General features: G+C 35.0%; 1 protein-coding gene across 1 annotated transcript in view; it reads right to left on the bottom strand.

The window, feature by feature from the left end:
- Positions 1 to 21,433, bottom strand: part of TACR3 (tachykinin receptor 3) — a 74,161-nt gene that overhangs the window by 49,753 nt on the left and 2,975 nt on the right. The window lies entirely within an intron of this gene.

A 21,433-nucleotide genomic window follows, 5' to 3' on the forward strand; every position in this document is an offset into this window, starting at 1 on the left:
TCCAATTTCATCACTTCCAATAAAAATTGTACTGGAAGTTCTAGCCAGGTTAATCAATCAGGCAAAAAACAAACAAACAAAAATAAAATATAAAATAAAGAAAAGAAAAAAAGAAATAAAAGACACGCAAATTGAAAAGAAGAAAGTAATGTCTTTATTAGCAAGTGACATGATCCTCCATACTGAATATCCTAAGGAATGCACAAAAGCCAAAACCCATTAAAATTAATAAATAAGTGCAGCAAGGTCACAGGGATACAAGTTCAATCAACTGCATTTCTACATAGTAGCTATGAAGAATCTGAAAATGAACTTTAAAAATTCCATTCAGCAATGAGGAATTTGAGAAACAAAATAGATGAACATATGGGAGGGGGAAATAAAAGAGAGAGGGAAACAAACCATAAAAAACTCTTAAAGATGGAGAACAAACTGAGGGTTCATGGAGGGAGGGTGGCGTGTGATGGGCTAGATGGGTGATGGGTATTAAGGAGGGCACTTGTTGAGATGAGCACTGGGTGCTGTATGTAAGTGATGAATCACTGAATTCCATTCCTAAAACCAATATAGCACTGTATGTTAACTAACTAGAATTTAAATAAAAATTAAAATTTAAAATTCCATTCAGCAGCACCAAAAAGGATAAAATATTAGGAATAAATGTAATGAAAGACTGGTACATTGAAAACTACAGAACATTGCCAAAAGATATTAAAGAAATCAAGGAATATCTCAATAAATGGAGGGACTGTCCATGGATGGGAAGTCTCATTAAGCTGACATTACTTCCCAAGTTGATTGAAAGGTTCAACACAATCCTTATAAAAATCCTTATTCTAATTTCAAAATTTAAAAAGCTGATCCTAGAAATAATTTGGAAATGTCTCCTTGAACAGTCAAAACAATTTTGAAAAATAAGGACAAAGTTGAAAGACTTACACTTCCATATTTCAAAACCTATTATGAGCCCACAGTAATCAAGATAGTATAGTACAGGCGGAAAAATAGACATATAGATCAATGATCTAGAAAGAGCGGGGGTTCAGAAATAAACACTTACGTTTATTGGTTGATTTTTGACAAATGTGCCAAAGCAATTTAGTGAGGGGTAGTCTTTTCAACAAACAGTACTGGAACAATTGGATAGCCACACACAGAAAGATGAATTGTTACCCCACACCTCACACCATACACAAAAATTATCTCCAAATGGATCATAAATAAATGTAAGATCTAAACCTATAAAACGACTGGGAAAAAAACATGGAGCTGAATCTTCTCTACCTTAAGGTAACTAATGATTTCTTAGACTGACCACAAAAGCACAAACAATGAAGGGGAAAAAATGATATATTGTACTTCATCAAAATTAAACATTTTGCTCTTTCAATTCACCATGAAGAAAGTAAAAAGACAAGCCAAAGACAGGGAGAAAATATTTGCAAATAATACATCTAATAAAGGACTTGTGTCTAAAATACACAAATCATTCTTACAATTTAATAAGAAGATATATAACCCAATTTAAAAGCAGAGAAAACAATTTGAAGTCCACACAAAAGACTACATATTGTATGAGTCCATTTATAACAGATTCCAGAAAAGTCGAATATATTGCAGGAGAAAATAGCACAGTGGTTGTATAGGTCTGGGTGTGGAACAGAGTGACTGCAATTAGAATGAGGTTTCTTTTTGGGGTAGTGAAAATGTTCTAAAATTAGACTGTGTTAATGGTTACATAACTAAACACTTATGAATAATTATTCAATTATGTACTTAAAATGACTATTTTATGACATGTAAATTATAACTCAGTAAGGCTATTAAAAATAATATCTCAACAGTAAGAAAACAATCCAATTTAAAAATGGGCAAATGGCTTGAACAGACACTTCACCAATGAAGAAATATTAATGACAAATAAGCACATGAAAATGTCCAACATAATTATCCATTAATGAAATGAGAATTAAAACCACATTGAGATACAACCACACAAACATTAGAATTGCTAAAATAAAAACAAAACTACTGACAATATCCACTGCTGATGAGGATCTGGAATAAGTTGTACTCTCATATCCTGTTGATATGAATACAAAAATGGTACAGCCACTGTGGAAAACAGTTTCAAAATTTTTTTTCTCTTTTCTTTTTATTAAAGTATAGTTGACATACAATATTATATTATTCTCAGGTGTACATCACAGTGATTTCACATTTATATACATTACAAAATGCTCACCATGGTAAGTGTAGTTATCCATCCATCACCATACAAAGTTATTACAATATTATTGACTTTATTCCCTACACTGTGCTTCCCATCCCCATAACTTATGTATTTTATAACTGGAAGTTTGTACCTCTTAATCCCCTTTCCCTATTTTCCTCATCTGCCCACCCACCTCCCCTTTGGCAGACACCAGTTTGTTCTCTGTATTTATGAGTCTGTTTTTGTTTTGTTTTGTCTTTTAGACTCCACATATAAGTGAAATCATGTGATATTTGTCTTTCTCTGTTTTACTGGTTCACTTAGCATAATACCCTCTAGGTTCATCCATGTTATTGAAAATGGTACAATTTCATTCTTTTTTTTTTCTAGCTGAGTAATACTCCATTGTATACATATAGCACATCTTCTTTATCCATCCAGCTATTGATGGACACTTCAGTTACTTTCCTATCTTGGCTATTGTAAATAATGCTACAATGAACACAGGGGTACATATATTTTTTCTAATTAGTGTTCTTATTTTCTTTGGATAAATACCCAGAAATGCAATTCCTGGATCGTATGGTAGTTCTATTTTTAATTTTTTGAAAAACCTCCATACTGTTTTCTGTAGTGGCTGCACCAATTTACATTCCCACTGAAAGTACAGAAGAGCTCCCTTTTCTCCACATCCTCACTAACACTTAATTTCTTGTCTTTTTGATAATAGCCATCTGACAGGTATGAGGTGATATCACAATTTCTTATAAAGTTTTTATTTGTTACATGGCCCAGCAATCTCACTCTTAGTTATTTACCCTAGAGAAATGAAAGTTTCTGTTCATACACAAATCTCTGCATGGGTGTTTATAGCAACTCTATAATTGTTCAAAACCAGAAACAATGCAAATGTTTTACCAACAGTGGATGAACAAACAAACTTTGGTATATCCATGCAATGCAATATCCTTGGAAATAAAAAGCAGCAAACTTCTGAAACACTCAGCAACTTAGATAAATCTCAGAGATGTTACGGTTAGTGAAAGTATCCGGACTCAAAGTTTACATGTTGTATGATTATATTAATATGATATTTTTCCAGAAAGACCGAACTAAAATGGTGGAAGATAAATCAGTGATAATCAGTTCTTAGGGCAGGGAGAAGGTATGAATACAAAGGTATAGCATAAAGGAAAAAAATCATTTTGTGTTCTGATTGTGGTGGCTGTTAAATGAATCTATTCATGCATTAAAAATCCTGCATTTATACATCAATTAAAATCAATTTTACTGTATGTTAATTTTAAAATAAAGTTATATATTTGGAATTTAGATTTTCACACATCATTGAAATTAAATTTGTGATTTCTAATCATATTAAATATTCTTCGTATTAAAATATTTGTGTGAAAAGGGTTATCATGTAAACACTAACTCCACCTCCCCTGGAAGATTGACTATATAAGGGACGCCTGGGTGGCTCAGTCGGTTAAGCTGCTGCCTTTGGCATGGGTCATGATCCCAGGGTCCTGGGATCGAGTCCCACATCGGGCTCCTTGCTCAGCAGGGAACCTGCTTCTCCCTCTCTCTCCCTCTGCTTGTGCTCTCTCTGTCAAATAAATAAAATCTTTAAAAAAAAAGATTGACTATATAAGTTTCACAAACATTAGACTTGAAGGCATGAAGTGATACTAAACATAAAGATGGACATTTCATAATGATAAAAAGAATAAGTTCAACAGGAAAGCATAACAAATCCTAGATTTGTATTAACATTGCTTTAAAATATGCAAAACAAAATGGACAGAACTAAAATGAAAAATACATTCCAGTCACAGTTGGAGTATCACATAATTATCTCAGTAACTGATAGAACAGAAAGCAAAACAACAATAACAAAACCTAGAAAAGATGAAGAAGATGTGAACATGATTAATAAACTTGATGTACTTACGGAGGAGAGTTCATCACATCAGACAATGTCAACACTTCTCTTGATTTATTTTGAAACTTTATATATGTGGTGCTTGTAGGATTTTTTAAAACAACCTCTCAGAGTGATTTTCCCTAAAAATTAACAAATCGAATAGTGGAACCATATCCAAATAGCAGATGAATGGAAAATACTGTACAAAAGGTCATTAAATATCCCCTATTATATAACTCCAGAGATTTGCTGGCACAGGTACATGTAAAAAACCTCAGGATAAGTTCTAAGGAACAGGTTACAGCAAAGGGAAAACCATTGTCCAGGCTTCTAGCAAAGTAACAGAGTAACGAGAAAGCATATGAACATTCAGGTCTTTCTACAAAATGAAATTGTGGAAAAATAATCTTATCCTGCTTTATAGAAAGTTACATTTTTCCCTTCAGATTATTAAACTGAGGATACTAGGATATATTAAGAAAATGCAGGGGCTTCTGGGTGGATCAGTTGGTTAAACGTCTGCCTTCAGCTCAGGTCATGATCCCAGGGTCCTGGAATCCTCCCCGGAGTGGGGAGCCTGCTTCTCCCTCTCCCTCTGCCCCTCCCTGTGCTCATTCTCTTTCTCTCTCTCTCACTTGCTTTCACTCTCTCTCTCTCTCTCTCAAATAAATAAATAAAATTAAAAAAAAGAAAATACAAATTCCCCATAATCCCACCACTAAGGGACAATATTGCTATATATCTTGGTTCATTTTTCATTTCCTTTTTACTATTTTATTTATGCATATGCGTACTTATGCATGTATCATTATATAATTATATCTTTTTTTAAAAGATTTTATGTATTTACTTGGCAGAGAGATACAGAGAGAGAACAAGTAGGCAGAGAGGCAGGCAGAGGGAGAGGGAGAAGCAGGCTCCCCCCCAAGCAGAGACCCCGATGCTGGGCTCGATCCCAGGATCCTGGGATTATGACCTGAGCGGAAGGCAGCCGCTTAACTGACTGAGCCACCCAGGTGCCCCATATATAATTATATCTTGTACCTGTTTATAATTATCTACATTCTCTATAATTAATATTTTATTGCATGCTCTTTGAATATAAATATTCTCAAAATACTATTCTTAATTACTACATAATATCTTAAAACGTGCATAAGAATGTCTATTTCTGAACTATTATGATGTGAAAAAACTGCAAACAATAAAGTCATTCTTTGCAACTTTATTTTTTATGGATAGATACCTGGAGTTAAAATTGCTGTGTCTAATGGAATGAGCAATTTTAATATATACGTTACTAAATTGATTTCTCAAAATGTTCTGATTTCTGTTTCCACCAGCAAAAAATTAGAATGCCTGCCTTTCTAACTTTCATTAGCACTGTATTAACATAAAATATTTTTAAATGAATGTCTATGTCTTTGGTTATTGTTAAGATAAATATTTTTTCATTTATTTATGTAGTAGTTTTATTCCTTTAAAAACTGTTGTTTTGCATATTTGCGTTAATATTTTCTTACTGATTTATAGGAGCTCATTATAAGTTAAATTTATTAACCTTGTGTCTATCACTTATATTGAAAATAACTAAAACAGTTTGCTTGCTATTTAATTATGCTTTAATACTTTTGATTTTGTGGTTATACTATATAAAGTTTTGGTTATATAGTTTCTTACAGTCAAATCAACTAATATCTTTCTCTGTATTCTTTTCCTGTCCTGATGCTTAGAAATTTTTTTCCCACCTAAGATTATTTAATAAGTTTTTCTATTTTATTCTTCATGGTTTAATTGTTATATTTTAACTATTTAGTCTATCTGATACTTCTATTAGCACATGGTGTAAAGTGAGACTCTAACTTACTTGTGTTTTTCCAAAATAATTAGATAAATTCCAAATTTCTTATTTTGACTAGTTGTGCTTTTATTGGCTTGTGATATTTTCTTTGTATAATCTTATATGTGTAGGAATTTCATTACATATATTATCAACCTGACTTGGCTCTTGTTTAACAGTTCCAAATTTTTTCATTTATTATAACTTATAATACTTTCTCATTCTCATTAGCAATTCCCTTTATTATTATTTTTATTATTAACAAACATTTCTTGGTTAGTCCCACCAACTCTCAGAAAAACCGTAGTAGACTATTTTAGATTTTATTCAACTTCCACTGTGGTTTTACTAGAATTACATTGAGCCTTAAGACAATGATTACATTTTTACTATTTAGTTTTTTTACTATATGTCATTTTCAAGCCTGTGTGTGTGTGTGAAGTTTATTTCATATAGTTCTCACATATTGTGTTTGGGGATAAATATTTGTTTATCATGTTAAGAAAGTACCATATATTGTAATTCACCAAGAATTCTGTTAGGAATGTGTATTGAGTTATCTTGGATGCATTTCAAAATTCATTTAGATGATCATTTGCTTATTTTTGACATTATATATTAATAGTTTCTGGTATTCAGCCAATTCCTATTTCCCTGGGTTGTCTTTCCTACTGGATGCTTCCTTTCTCCCATTTTCCTTTTAAATTCTCTTTGCACAGCTATATAATTTGTATCTCTGACAAAGGTACTTTTTTTTAGTTTTTATTTATTTTATTTTTATTTTTTTATTAAATAATTTTATTATGTTATGTTAATCACCATACATTACATCATTAGTTTTTGATGTAGTGTTCCATGATTCATTGTTTGCATATAACACCCAGTGCTCCATTCAGTATATGCCCTCTTTAATACCCATCACCAGGCTAACCCATCCCCCCACCCCTCTCCCCTCTAGAACCGTCAGTTTGTCCATGGTTTGTCTCCCCCTCTGATTTCCCCCTCTTCATTTTTCCCTTCCTACTATCCTCTTTAGTTTTTATTTAAATTCCAGTTAGTTAACATACAGTGTAATATTAGTTTCAGAAGTACAATATAGTGATTCAACACCTCCATACATCACCCGGTGCTCATCACAAGTGCCCTCCTTAACCCCATCACCTGTTTCACCCATCGGCCCCCTCACTTCTCCTTTGGTAACCATCAGTTTGTTGTCTATAGTTAAGAGTCTGTTGCTTGGTTTGCCCCCCTCTTCTTTTTTCCCCTTTGCTTATTTATTTATTTCTTTAAATTCCACAGATGAGTGAAATCATACGGTATTTGTCTTTCTCTGAGTGATTTATTTTGTTAATTATTATACTTTCTAGCTCTATCCGCATCATTGCAAATGGCAAGATTTATTCTTGAATAATATCATAATTATGTTTGGCGAATAGAATGGTCTATATGTACTATCTATATAGTGTGCAAATGCCTGAGACAAAAGTATTTATTTATTACCAAACTTAGGCAATTAGGTTGTGATACTTGCCATGCCAGCAGTTCTCACTTTACCAAGTATTATGGCAACATCAAAATGACCATGTAAGTTGAAACTGTGCAAAATGATCTTAATAATCAATGAGAAGGGCGCCTGGGTGGTTCAGTCATTAAGTCATTAAGTCTGCCTTCGGCTCAGGTCATGGTCCTAGGGGCCTGGGATCGAGGCCCGAATTGGGCTCCCTGCTCAGCGGGGAGCCTGCTTCTCCCTCTCCCACTCCCCCTGCTTAGGTTTCCTCTCTTGCTGTGTCTCTCTCTGTCAAATAAATAAATTAAATCTTTAAAAAAAATAATGAGAAAAATGACAAATTTTCTGGGACCTTTAAAAATTTCTGTCAAAAATTTTAAAAATCTTACTTTCAGTTATGTATACATAAGGAAATGAAAAAAATAGTAAAACTAATAATTCATACAGTGTAATTTTAAACATTAGAAATGTTAGAAATAAGTTTTTTTTTCTTTTTGTAAAAAATACTTTCTTTGGTAAAAGTATCACAGGACTTCTGGTTTCTGGTTGTGCATATAGGGAGCTTGGAAGCTGCTACCCCATCCTAACAAGTGAAAAGGTGCACAGACTGAAAAATCAACAACTATTCCCAGATCTGGAAGAGAGGGTAGGATGCAGGGAAAAACCACTGTCCCTAAGATTGGGCAGACAGGCAACTATCTGAGCAGAGGCACACAAGCAAAAATTCCATCAGAACTAGTGTATGGTTAGGAAAACCTGCGCTGTAGTATGTGAATTGCTGGAGGCTCTGAGTGGACATATCTGAGTGTTAAAGACTTCAAGGAGGCCCAATCATAAGGGAGCCCCCACAATATTATCAGATTTATCTCCAGGAACTTGACCATGTTACCATGGTAACTATCATGCTCTGGCAAGGAGAGGGGAAGAGGAACCAAGTGAAACACATGAAAGACTGTTCTTAGTAAGGTCTGCCTGCAGGGGAAACTAGTTATCCAGAGTCTAATCAGATAGGGTATTATCAGAGTCTAACTGTCCCGGGGGAAAGTTATACCCAAATCCAGCCCCAGATGGCTTTCCAAGTAGAAGGGAGATATCCCACCCTAGCCCACTCTAGCTACCCTGTGCCATCTAAGGGGGAAGAAAAAAAAAACAAAACACTTCAGAAGTTCACAGGCCAGAGGCATGTGCTCAGTAAATGACTAGCCCTAATCACAGGACTCAAGAACACGTGCCCTTTCTTCACACCTCAGCACCACATCACAGTTAATATGACTTGGTAACTAAAATTTTAGCCATGTTCTTGAGAGGACTGATATATAACTAAATCTGGTAACTGAAATTTGTGCCAAGTGAGAAGTGCATGTATAAAACTGGCAGTCTGTTCATACAAATATTTATTCATCTATTTATTTATTTAATCTTCAGCATACGTGTTTTGCTCGTGAGCTGCTAAAGCTATAAAATTGGTATCATTTTATATGTTTCTCTGTTTCATTCCTGTTCATTAAAGATATTTATCAGCAATGGTTCTGTGACTGGTGAATGAGGATTGCCAGTACTAATATAGTATAGTACAGGAAAGATATTTTAACCTATTATTTAAAAAAATAATATTGGATTATCCTCATTTTGTTTGATTCTGAAATATTTCACCATGAAATTAGGATTATGTAAGTCTTTGTTGAAGAGATACTGAAAATATTCTGATTTAAGGAGTAAAATATTTTAAGCTAATGAAAACATGATGTATAGTTTAAGAATTCTGAATTTATTTTATACCATGTAGTTAGCTTACTGGAAAAAACTACATACATATATCTATTCAATCTGAAGGTATGAAAATCAATATACATGGTGCTGTGCCATCTTTTAAACTTAATAGGTTTATTCATCTGGGAATTCTGAATTGTGATTAATAGTTCTTACTCAACATAACACTCAAATTTATGAGTATTTTATCTTTTCAAAATTGTTCCTTATGCTTTGAAAATCTCCAAGTCTTTTTCTTTATATATAATTCAGCTGGATACTATAATCATGCTTTAGGCTGAATAGAGTATTTAAGTTGTTTTATTTTTATTTTATTTAAATACTACTACTCATAGTTAATTTATTAGGAGATATTTTCTATTCCTCTGTACAATGAACTTTAAAAGATGCTTCTACGATTTCTTTTTCTGTTCTAACACTCCACATGTGCTTTTCCCTACTATGTGTTCTTACAGTTATCATGAACTTTATTGTTCATTCATTTAATTGAAATACAGGTCTAGTCTGGTCCTCATGGAACTTATAACTCAGTAGGACAGACAGACAAAAAACAATAAGCAATAAAGATGAACTAATTATATAGTATTTCAGAAGGTGATACATGTGATAGAGAAAAAAGCAATTTTTTTTAAAGTAATTTTAAGTAGAGTAGTCACAGTTCAGAAGTAGTACAGGGAATGAGAAATGTGGCTATCTGGAGAAAGCATGTTTCACGTAGAATGTAAGAACCTAAAGTGGAAATATGACTAGTATATTGCTGAAACAGAGGAGACTAGTGATAGTGGAGCAGAGTGGTGGAGAGGTGAGTAGCAGGAGATAAGATCAGAGAGTAACAAAGGACCAGTTACTACAAATTCTTACAGACCATTGTAAGAACTTTGATTTCTACCCTGGGAGAACTGGGGAGCTATTGGAGACTTTGCTGAGGGGGAATGACCAGATTCATTATTAACAGGATCACTCTGGTGGTTTCATTTAGAACAAATCAAAAAGGAGCAAGAGTAGGAGTAGGAAAACAGGTGAGGTGAGAAATGGATTGACTAAGACTGGGGAGGCAACAGTAGACACCTTAAGAAGTGATTAGATTCTACATATATTCTGAAAATAGAGGTGTTAGATTTGCTGATGGATTGGATATGGAATATGAAAGAAGAGATGAGTCAAGAATATGTCTAAAAGTTTTGACCTGAGGCTCAGATTTTTGACCTCAGAAGACTGCAGGAGGAGTAAGTTTGGAGGAATATCAGGAACTCAGTGAAGGCTGGAGACACCTCAATCTCGGTAAAGTCTGAGATACCTGTTAGACATCTCAATGGTAAAGTCGAATAAGTTGTTGGATTTAAGATTCTGGAATATAGCTGAGGGGTTCAAGCTAGATATATTAATTCATTTCATTAGTGTTTGAGCCATATCTACCTCATTTATGCCAAAATGTACCATTCCTATACAAAGTGTAGTACTTAGGAGGTACTCACGAAATACCTGTTGAGTGACTACAAATATTATGAGTTGTGTGCTGGTAAATGTTTAACTACAAGCACTCTGTGGAAAAAAATCAAACTGAAAACAAAACTCTGATTTCTAGTGTTTGCAGATTTTTATGGTGTAAACTCCTACCATGATTTCAGGCTACCAAAGTAACATCGCTAAGTGCAGAGTTGGGAAGAAATGTGTGCGACTGATTCTCTTTAGCCAGTATAAAGCAGCTCCAGCACAAAACTAAGCCCACTCTTGTTTAGTGATATAATCATATACTTATTTAATGATTTTTGACTTCTCTCAATCCACTTTCCCCTTCCTTCCTATTCTTTTATTATTTAGTCTATGATCTTAAATGCTGGTTTGAAATAATACTATCTTGGAGGTCAGTCGAAAGGTGGGTGAAATAGGCGATGGGGATCAAGGAGTGCACTTGTGATGAGCTCTGGGTGTTGTATGGAAGTGCTGAATCACTACACTCTACACCTGAAACTAATATAACTGTATTAGTTATATGTTATATGTTATATGTTAGCTGTACCAGAACTTAAAAATTTTTTAATTAAAATTTCTTTAATGTTCTAAAATAAAATAAAACGATACTATCTTCTCTCCCCCCTGAAAAATCATATACATATTTTCCTTACTAACAGGTGTGCATAAAAAAGAATTTTAAATAAGCTTGATAGTTGGGCAGATAGGAAGGAAGAAAATCTCATAGGTGATAATAAAAGCTCAAAATGGGGGATTTAAGCAAATATTTAAAGCCTATGTCACATACCAAACTAAGTTTATCCTTGTACCTTTAGCCGGGCTGTTATATTATCCACACATCTGAGATATTATTATACAATTCTTGGGAAAAAGATTTCACAGCCTACAAAATAATCTATTATAAGGTTAACAGTACTCTCTTGCCAGAGATTTCTTTATAAATTTGAATTCAGCCTAGAAAAGGTGTTTAAAATGTTGCCATAAAACATCTACCACAAGAATGTCTATACAAAGCTTAATCAAGTTGTTCTGTTCTGGAGTCCCAACTTGTTGGGCATATAGCTCAGTCACTATTGGTTCTTTAAAAAATACTTACTTAATATTTTAAAAATTTGTACTGTGATAAAACATACATGAAATTTACCATTTTAACTATTTTTAAGTGTACAGTTCAGGTATTACGTACATTCACATTGTTGTGCAGCCTTCACCACTATCTACAGAACTTTAATTAATTAATAATTTGTTTCATATAAAAGAAGTGCATGTTGTAAATAATTTAAAAAGAAAAGTACAAAACAAAATAAAATTCCCTGAAGTCTCACCATTCAGAGCAAACAAACCTTGTTGTACATATGGAATTATATCAGACTGTTAAATCCATAGTCTAAAAATCCCACATGTATTAGAGATTCTGCTGAGTCTAAAATGGGATTCAGACTCTGACTGTGTCTAATGACACAGGTTATGAGCTAAAAAAATTTGGATATTTATGCTAATGTTACTACATTTATACACGTGTGCCTGGAGACTTGAGAGGACTGATGTTATATTCAAAATATTCAAACATATGACTTTTAAATTTCATTTTGGCCTCATAGATACCCCATCATTTATTTGGTCATTTTCTTTTTTTGGGGTTTTTAATGTTTTCAGTTAATTTTGGTTTGAAAAATATCCTTGAGGGGCACCTACATGGCTCAGTCGGTTAAGGGTCTCACTCTTGATTTTGGCTCAGATCACGATCTTATGGTCTTGAGATTGAGCCCTGTGATGGGCTCCTGCTTAGGATTTTCTTTCTCCCTCTCCCTCTGCCCCTCCCCTCCTCTCTCCTGTGCATACCCTCTCTCTCTCTCTCTAAAAAAAGAAAAAAAAGAGAGAGAGGAAAGAAAAATATCCCCAAATATATTGGCAAATTGAACTGCTGAAGGTTTTGACAAAATATATCCAACTGTTAGGCTAAACCATATAAAATATGACATATTAAACTATACAAAATGGCGGGGTGCCTAGGTGGCTCAGTTGGTTAAGCATCTGCCTTCAGCTCAGGTCATGATCTCAGGGTCCTGGGACTGAGCCCCACATCAGGCTCCCTGCTCAGTGGGGAGTCTGCTTCTCCCTCTGTGCTCCCCCCTTCAAATAAATAAATAAATAAATAAGATCTTTAAAAAATAAACTATAAAAAATGGCAATTGCATAGGGCTTAATCTAAAACTATATGTAAAAATGCTCTGTTCATTACACACTTACCTGGGGGTAGCAATCCTTATATCAGACAAATTAGATTTTAAACCAAAGACTATAATAAGAGATGAGGAAGGACACTATATCATACATAAAGGGTCTATCCAACAGGAAGATTTAGCAATTGTAAATATCTATGCCCTTAACATAGGAGCAGCCAATTATATAAGCCAATTAATAACAAAAGCAAAGAAACACAACGACAACAATACAATAATAGTGGGGGACTTTAACAGCCCCTTCACTGAAATGGACAGATCATCTAAGCAAAAGATCAACAAGGAAATAAAGACTTTAAATGACACACTGGACCAAATGGACTTCATAGATATATTCAGAACATTCCATCCCAGAGCAACAGAATACACATTCTTCTCTAGTGCCCATGGAACATTCTCCAGAATAGATCACATCCTAGGTCACAAATCAGGTCTCAACTGGTACCAAAAGACTTGGATCGTTCCTTGCATATTTTCGGGCCACAATGCTTTGAAACTAGAACTCAATCACAAGAGGAAAGTTGGAAAGAACTCAAATACATGGAGGCTAAAGAGCATCCCACTAAAGAAAGAATGGGTCAACCAGGAAATTAAAGAAGAATTAAAAAATTTCATGGAAACAAATGAAAATGAAAACATGACTGTTCAAAATCTTTGGGATGCAGCAAAGGCGGTTCTAAGAGGAAAGTATATAGCAATACAAGCCTTTCTCAAGAAACAAGAAAGGTCTCAAATACACAACCTAACCCTACACCTAAAGGAGCTGAAGAAAGAAGAGCAAATAAAGCCTAAACCCAGCAGGAGAAGAGAAAGAATAAAGATCAGAGCAGAAATCAATGAAATAGAAACCAAAAGAACAGTAGAACAGATCAACGAAACTAGGAGCTGGTTCTTTGAAAGAATTAACAAGATTGATAAACCCCTGGCCAGACTTATCAAAAAGAAAAGAGAAATGACCCCCAAAAATAAAATCATGAATGAAAGAGGAGAGATCACAACCAACACCAAAGAAATACAAACAATTATAAGAACATATTATGAGCAACTCTATGCCAGCAAATTAGATAATCCGGAAGAAATGGATGCATTCCTAGAGATGTATCAACTACCAAAACTGAACCAGGAAGAAAGAGAAAACCTGAACAGACCAATAACCACTAAGGAAATTGAAGCAGTCATCAAAAATATCCCAACAAACAAGAGCCCAGGGCCAGATGGCTTCCCAGGGGAATTCTACCAAATATTCATGTTAAGAAGAATTAATACCTAGTCTTCTGAAATTGTTCCAAAAAACAGAAATGGAAGGAAAACCTCCAAACTTATTCTATGAGGCCAGCATTACCTTGATCCCCAAACCAGACAAAGACCCCATCAAAAAAGAGAATTACAGACCAATATCCTTGATGAACATGGCTGCGAAAATTCTCACCAAAATACTAACCAATAGGATCCAACAGTACATTAAAAGGATTATTCACCACGATCAAGTGGGATTTATTCTTGGGCTGCAAGGTTGGTTCAACATCTGCAAATCAAACAATGTGATACAATACGTTAATAAAAGAAAGAACAAGAACCATACGATCCTCTCAGTAGATGCAGAAAGCGCATTTGACAAAGTACAGCATCCTTTCTTGATTAAAACTCTTCAGAGTGTAGAGATAGAGGGTACATACCTCAATCTCATAAAAGCCATCTATAAAAATCCCACAGTGAATTCATTCTCAATGGGGAAAAACTGAGAGCTTTCCCCCTAAGGTCAGGAACATGGCAGCGATGTCCACTATCACCACTGCTATTCAACATAGTATTAGAAGTCCTAGCCACAGCAATCAGACAACAAAAAGAAATCAAAGGCACCCGAATCGGCAAAGAAGAAGTCAAACTCTCACTCTTTGCAGATATGATACTTTATGTGGAAAATCCAAAAAACTCCACCCCAAAACTGCTAGGACTTATACAGGAATTCAGTGAAGTGGCAGGATATAAAATCAATGTGCAGAAATCAGTGGCATTCCTATACACCAACAAGACAGAAGAAAGAGAAATTAAGGAGTCGAGTCCATTTACAATGGCACCCAAAACCATAAATACCTAGGAATAAATCTGACCAAAGAGGCAAAGAATCTGTACTCAGAAAGCTATAAAATACTCATGAAACACACTGAGGAAGACACAAAGAAATGGAAAAACGTTCCATGCTCATGGATTGGAAGAAAATATATTGTGAAGATGTCAATGCTACCTAGAGCAATCTACACATTCAATGCAATCCCCATCAAAATACCATCCACTTTTTTCAAAGAAATGGAACAAATAATCCTAACATTTGTATGGAACCAGAAGAGATCCCGAATAGGCAGAGGAATGTTGAAAAAGCAAAGCAAAGGTGGTGGCATCCCAATTCCGGACTTCAAGCTCTATTACAAAGCTGTCATCATCAAGACCACATGGTACTGGCACAAAAACAGACACATCAAGCAATGGAACAGAACAGAGAGCCCAGAGATGGACCCTCAACTCTATGGTCAACTAATCTTCGACAAAGCAGGAAAGAATGTCCAATGGAAAAAAGACAGTCTCTTCAACAAATGGTGTTGGGAAAATTGGACAGCCACATGCAGAAGAATGAAACTGGACCATTTCCTTACACCACATACAAAAATAGACTCAAAATGGTTGAAAGACCTAAATGTGAGACAGGAGTCCATCAACATCCTAAAGAAGAACACAGGCAGCAACCTGTTCGACCTCAGCCGCAGCAACTTCTTCCTAGACACATCGCCAAAGGCAAGGGAAGCAAGGGCAAAAATGAACTATTGGGATTTCATCAAGATAAAAAGCTTTTGCACAGCGAAAGAAACAGTCAACAAAACCAAAAGATAACCAACAGAATGGGAGAAGATATTTGCAAATGGCATATCAGATAAAGGGCTAGTATCCAAAATCTATAAAAAATTTATCAAACTCAACACCCAAAGAACAAATGATTGAATCAAGAAATGGGCAGAAGACATGAACAGACATCACTGCAAAGAAGACATCCAAAGGGCCAACAGACACATGAAAAAATGCTCAACATCGCTCGGCATCAGGGAAATCCAAAACAAAACCTCAATGAGATACCACCTCACACCAGTTAGAATGGCTAAAATTAACAAGTCAGGAAACGACAGATGTTGGCGGGGTGGGGCAGAGAAAGGGGAACCCTCCTACACTGTTGGTGGGAATGCAAGCTGGTGCAGCCACTCTGGAAAACAGTGTGGAAGTTCCTCAAACAGTTGAAAATAGAGCTACCATACAATCCAGCAATTGCACTACTGGGTATTTACCCCAAAGATACAAATGTAGGGATCCGAAGGGGTACGTGCACCCCAATGTATATAGCAGCAATGTCCACAATAGCCAAACTATGGAAAGAGCCAAGATGTCCATCGACAGATGAATGGATAAAGAAGAAGTGGTATATATACACAATGGAATATTATGCAGCCATCAAAAGGAATGAGATCTTGCCATTTGCAATGGCGTGGATGGAACTGGAGGGTATTATGCTGAGCGAAATAAGTCAGTCAGAGAAAGACATGTGTCATATGACCTCATTGATATGAGGAATTCTTAATCTCAGGAAACAAACTGAGGGTTGCTGGAGTGGTGGGGGGTGGGAGTGATGGTGTGGCTGGGTGATAGGCATTGGGGAGGGTATGTGCTATGGTGAGCACTGTGAATTGTGTAAGACTGTTGAATCATAGATCTGTACCTCTGAAACAAATAATACACTATACGTTAAAAAAAAAAAAGAAGATAGTAGGGAGGGAAAAATGAAGGGGGGAAATTGGAGGGGGAGATGAACCACGACAGACTATGGACTCTGAGAAACAAACAGGTTTCTAGAGGGGAGGTGGGTGGTGGGATGGGTTGGCCTGGTGATGGGTATTAAAGAGGCATGTACTTCATGGAGCACTGGGTATTATACACAAACAATGAATCATGGAACACTACATCAAAAACTAATGATGTAATGTACGGTGATTAACATAGCATTAAAAAAAAACAACAAAAAAGCTTTGTGGCAAAAATAGGGACTTGAAAGAAGATAGGAGTGCATGGAACAGAGATTAGGTCAGTTGAGTTACGGTATGAGAGGAAAAATTAAAATGAAAATTCTTTTTCTCATAAGAGCATTGAGCAAACATGGGGTTTTAAGCAGGGGTGCAGAATCATGTTCTTACATGTTCTTATTTTGAATGCATCATTCTTTGTGTGACCATGATGGTAGCTTGGACTTGGGAAACTGGGGTAGAGACAGAAAAAAGGTAATAGATTTGGGAGCTATTTGAACAATTGAATGGATGCTTGTACTGCTTGTTGAAATGGGGAACACTGGAAAAGGAAAAGGTTTAGAGGTAAGGTAATGGCATTGGGTGGAGTTTAAGGGGCTTTTTATGCATCCAAGTGGAAATGTCAATTAGGTAATTGAATATACATAACCAGAGCTCGCAGAAGGTTTAGACATAGGATTTTAAATTGTGAGGCATTTACTGAGTTTTAAACAAAATATATGTATTGTCTATTAAAAATTTAAAGAACATTATAGAGCAAGATGAATCTGTATATTCTCATATCAAATAATGTCCGAGATTTATAATTTGTTCAATAAAAGTCTAATAAGTTTATTAAATTAAAAATGACAGTAACGTGACATTATTTTAGTAATTAAAGGAAAGACATCTGTATTTATGCCTGTATATAATGTACTATGCACGAGAGATGTGTATATATATGTCATACATATATGTGAGATTATATACATATCTCACAGAAATGAGAGTTGTAATATGAATATGAAGATCATAGGCTGGCTATATTTGGGGAGTAGGTATGTTAGTCACCATACAGTACTTCATTAGCTTTTGATGTAATGATCCATGATTCATTGTTAGGTATATTGTTGTATTTTTTACACTGTGCATATGTGCCTCTTAAAACGAATGAGTGAAATAATACATTGGAATAAAAGACTGGCATAGAGGATAGATTAGGATCAGGGACTGGGGGCTGAAAGGAAGAATATTTAGAGGGCTTTAGCCATACCTTACAACTTTGAGTTCTCTGCTTCTCAAACTATATCCAAAGTTCAGGCGAGAAAAATACTTCTGGGGGAAATGTACCTTATCCCTTCTTGTAGTTTCTTCAATACATCCAACCTGAACATCTGGAAACTATTCAAATAGAGAATTGGGACCTTGAGGATTTCATTCACTGAATTCTGCTTTGGCTCACCCAGAGGAACACTTAACAACCCTTTGTGACAGCGTGGGTTAAGACAATGTCCTCTTTATTACCCAACAAAGAATTTCTTAAAACTCAATACCAGAAATTCCTTAGCCCTTAATGAATGTGTATGTATTATTTTTATGGACGGTGTCAGCTATATTACTAATTGTGTTTTTTTGCATGTACATCAAGAGTTGCAGACATATCTGAAGCTCAACTTTTCATTAATGATTAGAACTCTTTACCTTAAATGTCTGTTATAAATTCACCCTGCTTTTTTAGTATTTTCTCCAGTCTTAATTTTTCATTCATTTATACTTGTCTACTGTACAGATGGTCATGTATCTTTATAATCCAGAAGAAAACCAATTAGATAATAGAAAAAATGGGAGCTCTTTATTCAAAAGTGAAAAATAAGGTGATGGGCTTGGATGAGCTTACCTGGGGAGAGAGGATAAAGTTAGGACAAACTCAGGCCCAGGACTTAGCATTGAGGAACCTATGTATTTAATCACTAGATAGAGGCGGAGAATCAGAAATATAAGCATGGAAGACAGACCAAGGAGGAAGGAGGGGACCTGGGAAGGTGGAAGCCAAGAAGCAGTGAGCTACCTGATAGGAATGCTACTGAAAAATCAAGGAAGTTAAGGAGTGAAATGCCCACTGGGTTTCACAACTTGTCTTCAGATGGAGTTTTGGGAGACGGATTCAGATTTGAGTAGCTTGAGGAGCAAAGAGCAGGTGAAGAAATGGAGATACGGAATCTAAGCAGCCCATAATTTTATGTTTGTTAGACATTTTTTTCTTCTATGAACTCTCTGTTTATGTCTTTTGTTCTTCTTATATTAATGCTGTATCTTCTTATTAGTGTGTAAGAATGTGTTATATTTTAAGGTTCTGTCTTTACACTAGGTCTGTTAAATATGCTGCAAACTTTTTTTCAACATAGTCTTTCCCATTGCGGTGAATGTAACCTTGATATCAACTAGAGTTCTGCTAGCTATGGAAGAGCCACTTGTGATTATATCTTATACTATAATGATCGTATGTTTCACCCATTCAATTAATGTATATTTATTGCTTTCACTATGTGCTCATGATTAATTTTATAAGAATTTGCACTATAATTTTAACAGAATGTTCACAGCTCACTACAGCAGTAATTTTAGTAGATATAAATGGGATATTTTAAAAGCCTTAGATAACAACTACAAATTGTAGAAAGAGCTGAAGATTCACAGTAAATACCCTAAAAACAATCTTTTCCCAAACATAGTTTTAGTTACTATTTTGTAAATAAAGCAAAGATAGAGCAATTAATCTTAGGCTAAACTCATCCAATTCATCATCTGGGTTAAATATTGAATCAAGTCTTACCATAACACTAATAAAGAATATTATCTGCATGGATAGTAGCTGTCCCTAAAATAGAGAGGAATGAGGAGTTTGGCTCAGCACACCGGAATTAAAGACCGATGAGGGAGTTTTAAAAAATTTACTGAAGTGTTTATATCCATAATATTCATAGCAGTGATGTAAAAGTAACCACAATACATTTAGGTAATTTTTATCACATTGAGTACTCATGATTTTTTTTAAGATTTTATTTATTTATTTGACAGAGAGAGACACAGCAAGAGAGGGAACACAAACAGGGGGAGTGGGAGAGGGAGAGGCAGGCTACCCGCGGAGCAGGGAGCCCCATGCGGGGCTCGATCCCAGGACACTGGGATCATGACGTGAGCCGAAGGCAGACACTTAACGACTGAGCCACCCAGGCACTCCGAGGCCTCATGATTTTTTATAACTACCTATTTTTAATTTGTCCACAATAAACTTCAAAAGAAATAGAGGTTCTATGAATACTCTGCATAACAGCTTTATGAAAAAGGATCCTCCTAAAGAAATTAAAAAAAAATGGAGAGTAGCATATAAGATCAACTTTTATCTATTTGGATGAAAAATAAAACAGTTCAGTTAGATAAAATACTTCTCTTACAATTATTCATGCTGGGCGTGTGTCCCTGGATTTGAAGAATATAAAGTATTTTTTGCTGTCTTTGTTAATGTTTTAGGACTATTAAATAAGACATATTGAAATAGTTCCCTAAGATTTCCAGGTAAGAAAGAGTGAATGTCATTTAAAAAATTCTCTAATTAAATATTACAATCAATACTGGAGTATGAGCTCTGAAATTTTCCTTTACTACATATTAATAAACCCTTCCTAGAGTTTCTAACTTAATCTCAAAAATGTGCTTAGAAATGGAAGAAAAAATTTTCTGTTTTTAATATATTCCCACATATCAAGTGGTATATGGCCATAAACGAATAAAATGACAATATTTGTATTATATTAATAATTTTCTATTATCTACATTCTCAATTACAACAAAGGTACTATATACATAAGGTGTTAAATGTACATTTAAGATATATAATATATAGATATATAGTTTATATAGTATAAACAAGCACTAAATTCTAATTTAAATGAAGGTAATAATTTGTCTAATTAAACTCTACAATCATCAGAATTCCTTAGGAGCCATTTTACTAACATAGAGGCTGAGAATAGCACAGACCCTTGAGCGGGTTACAGTGGTTTGAGTCTTGGCTCTACTGCATGATCTTGGGAAAGTTTAGCATCTTTTGAATAAATGTTATGTTTAAATGTTAAAGTTAAAAATGGTAAATTTGGGAAGGATGGTGAAGAGAAACATTGACCTGATTGGCAAATAATTCCAGTGTGTGTGTGTGTGTGTTTGTGTGTGTGTGTGTGTGTGTGTGTGTGTGTGTGTGTGTGTGTGTATGTGTGTGGGTGTGGGTATGGATGTGTGGGGATGCTGAAGTAGACTTCCAGGCAAGAGGGAACTGTGTAGAACCGAAAGATGGTTTCTGAGCCAATAAAAAGAGTTTTGCAGAAATTTTTAACAAAACAAAAGGTAACATGTATCAGGGTAAGACCAGAACCTGTGACCTCACATGCACATATTTGGTAGAATTACTAGAATTATACAAAAACAAAACAAAACAAAACAAAATGTGTGGCAGTTAGCTTGATGTTCTCCATTTGTAAAATACATGTGTTCATTAGGGGAATATCTATAGTCAGGTCTAAAATTTCCAAGTTCATAGGAGATTGTAACCATTTTGCTCTAGCTGAAGAAAAGCCATTTGT

Source organism: Zalophus californianus, chromosome 2 (genome assembly GCF_009762305.2).
Source record: "Zalophus californianus isolate mZalCal1 chromosome 2, mZalCal1.pri.v2, whole genome shotgun sequence".
Taxonomy (NCBI): domain Eukaryota; kingdom Metazoa; phylum Chordata; class Mammalia; order Carnivora; family Otariidae; genus Zalophus; species Zalophus californianus.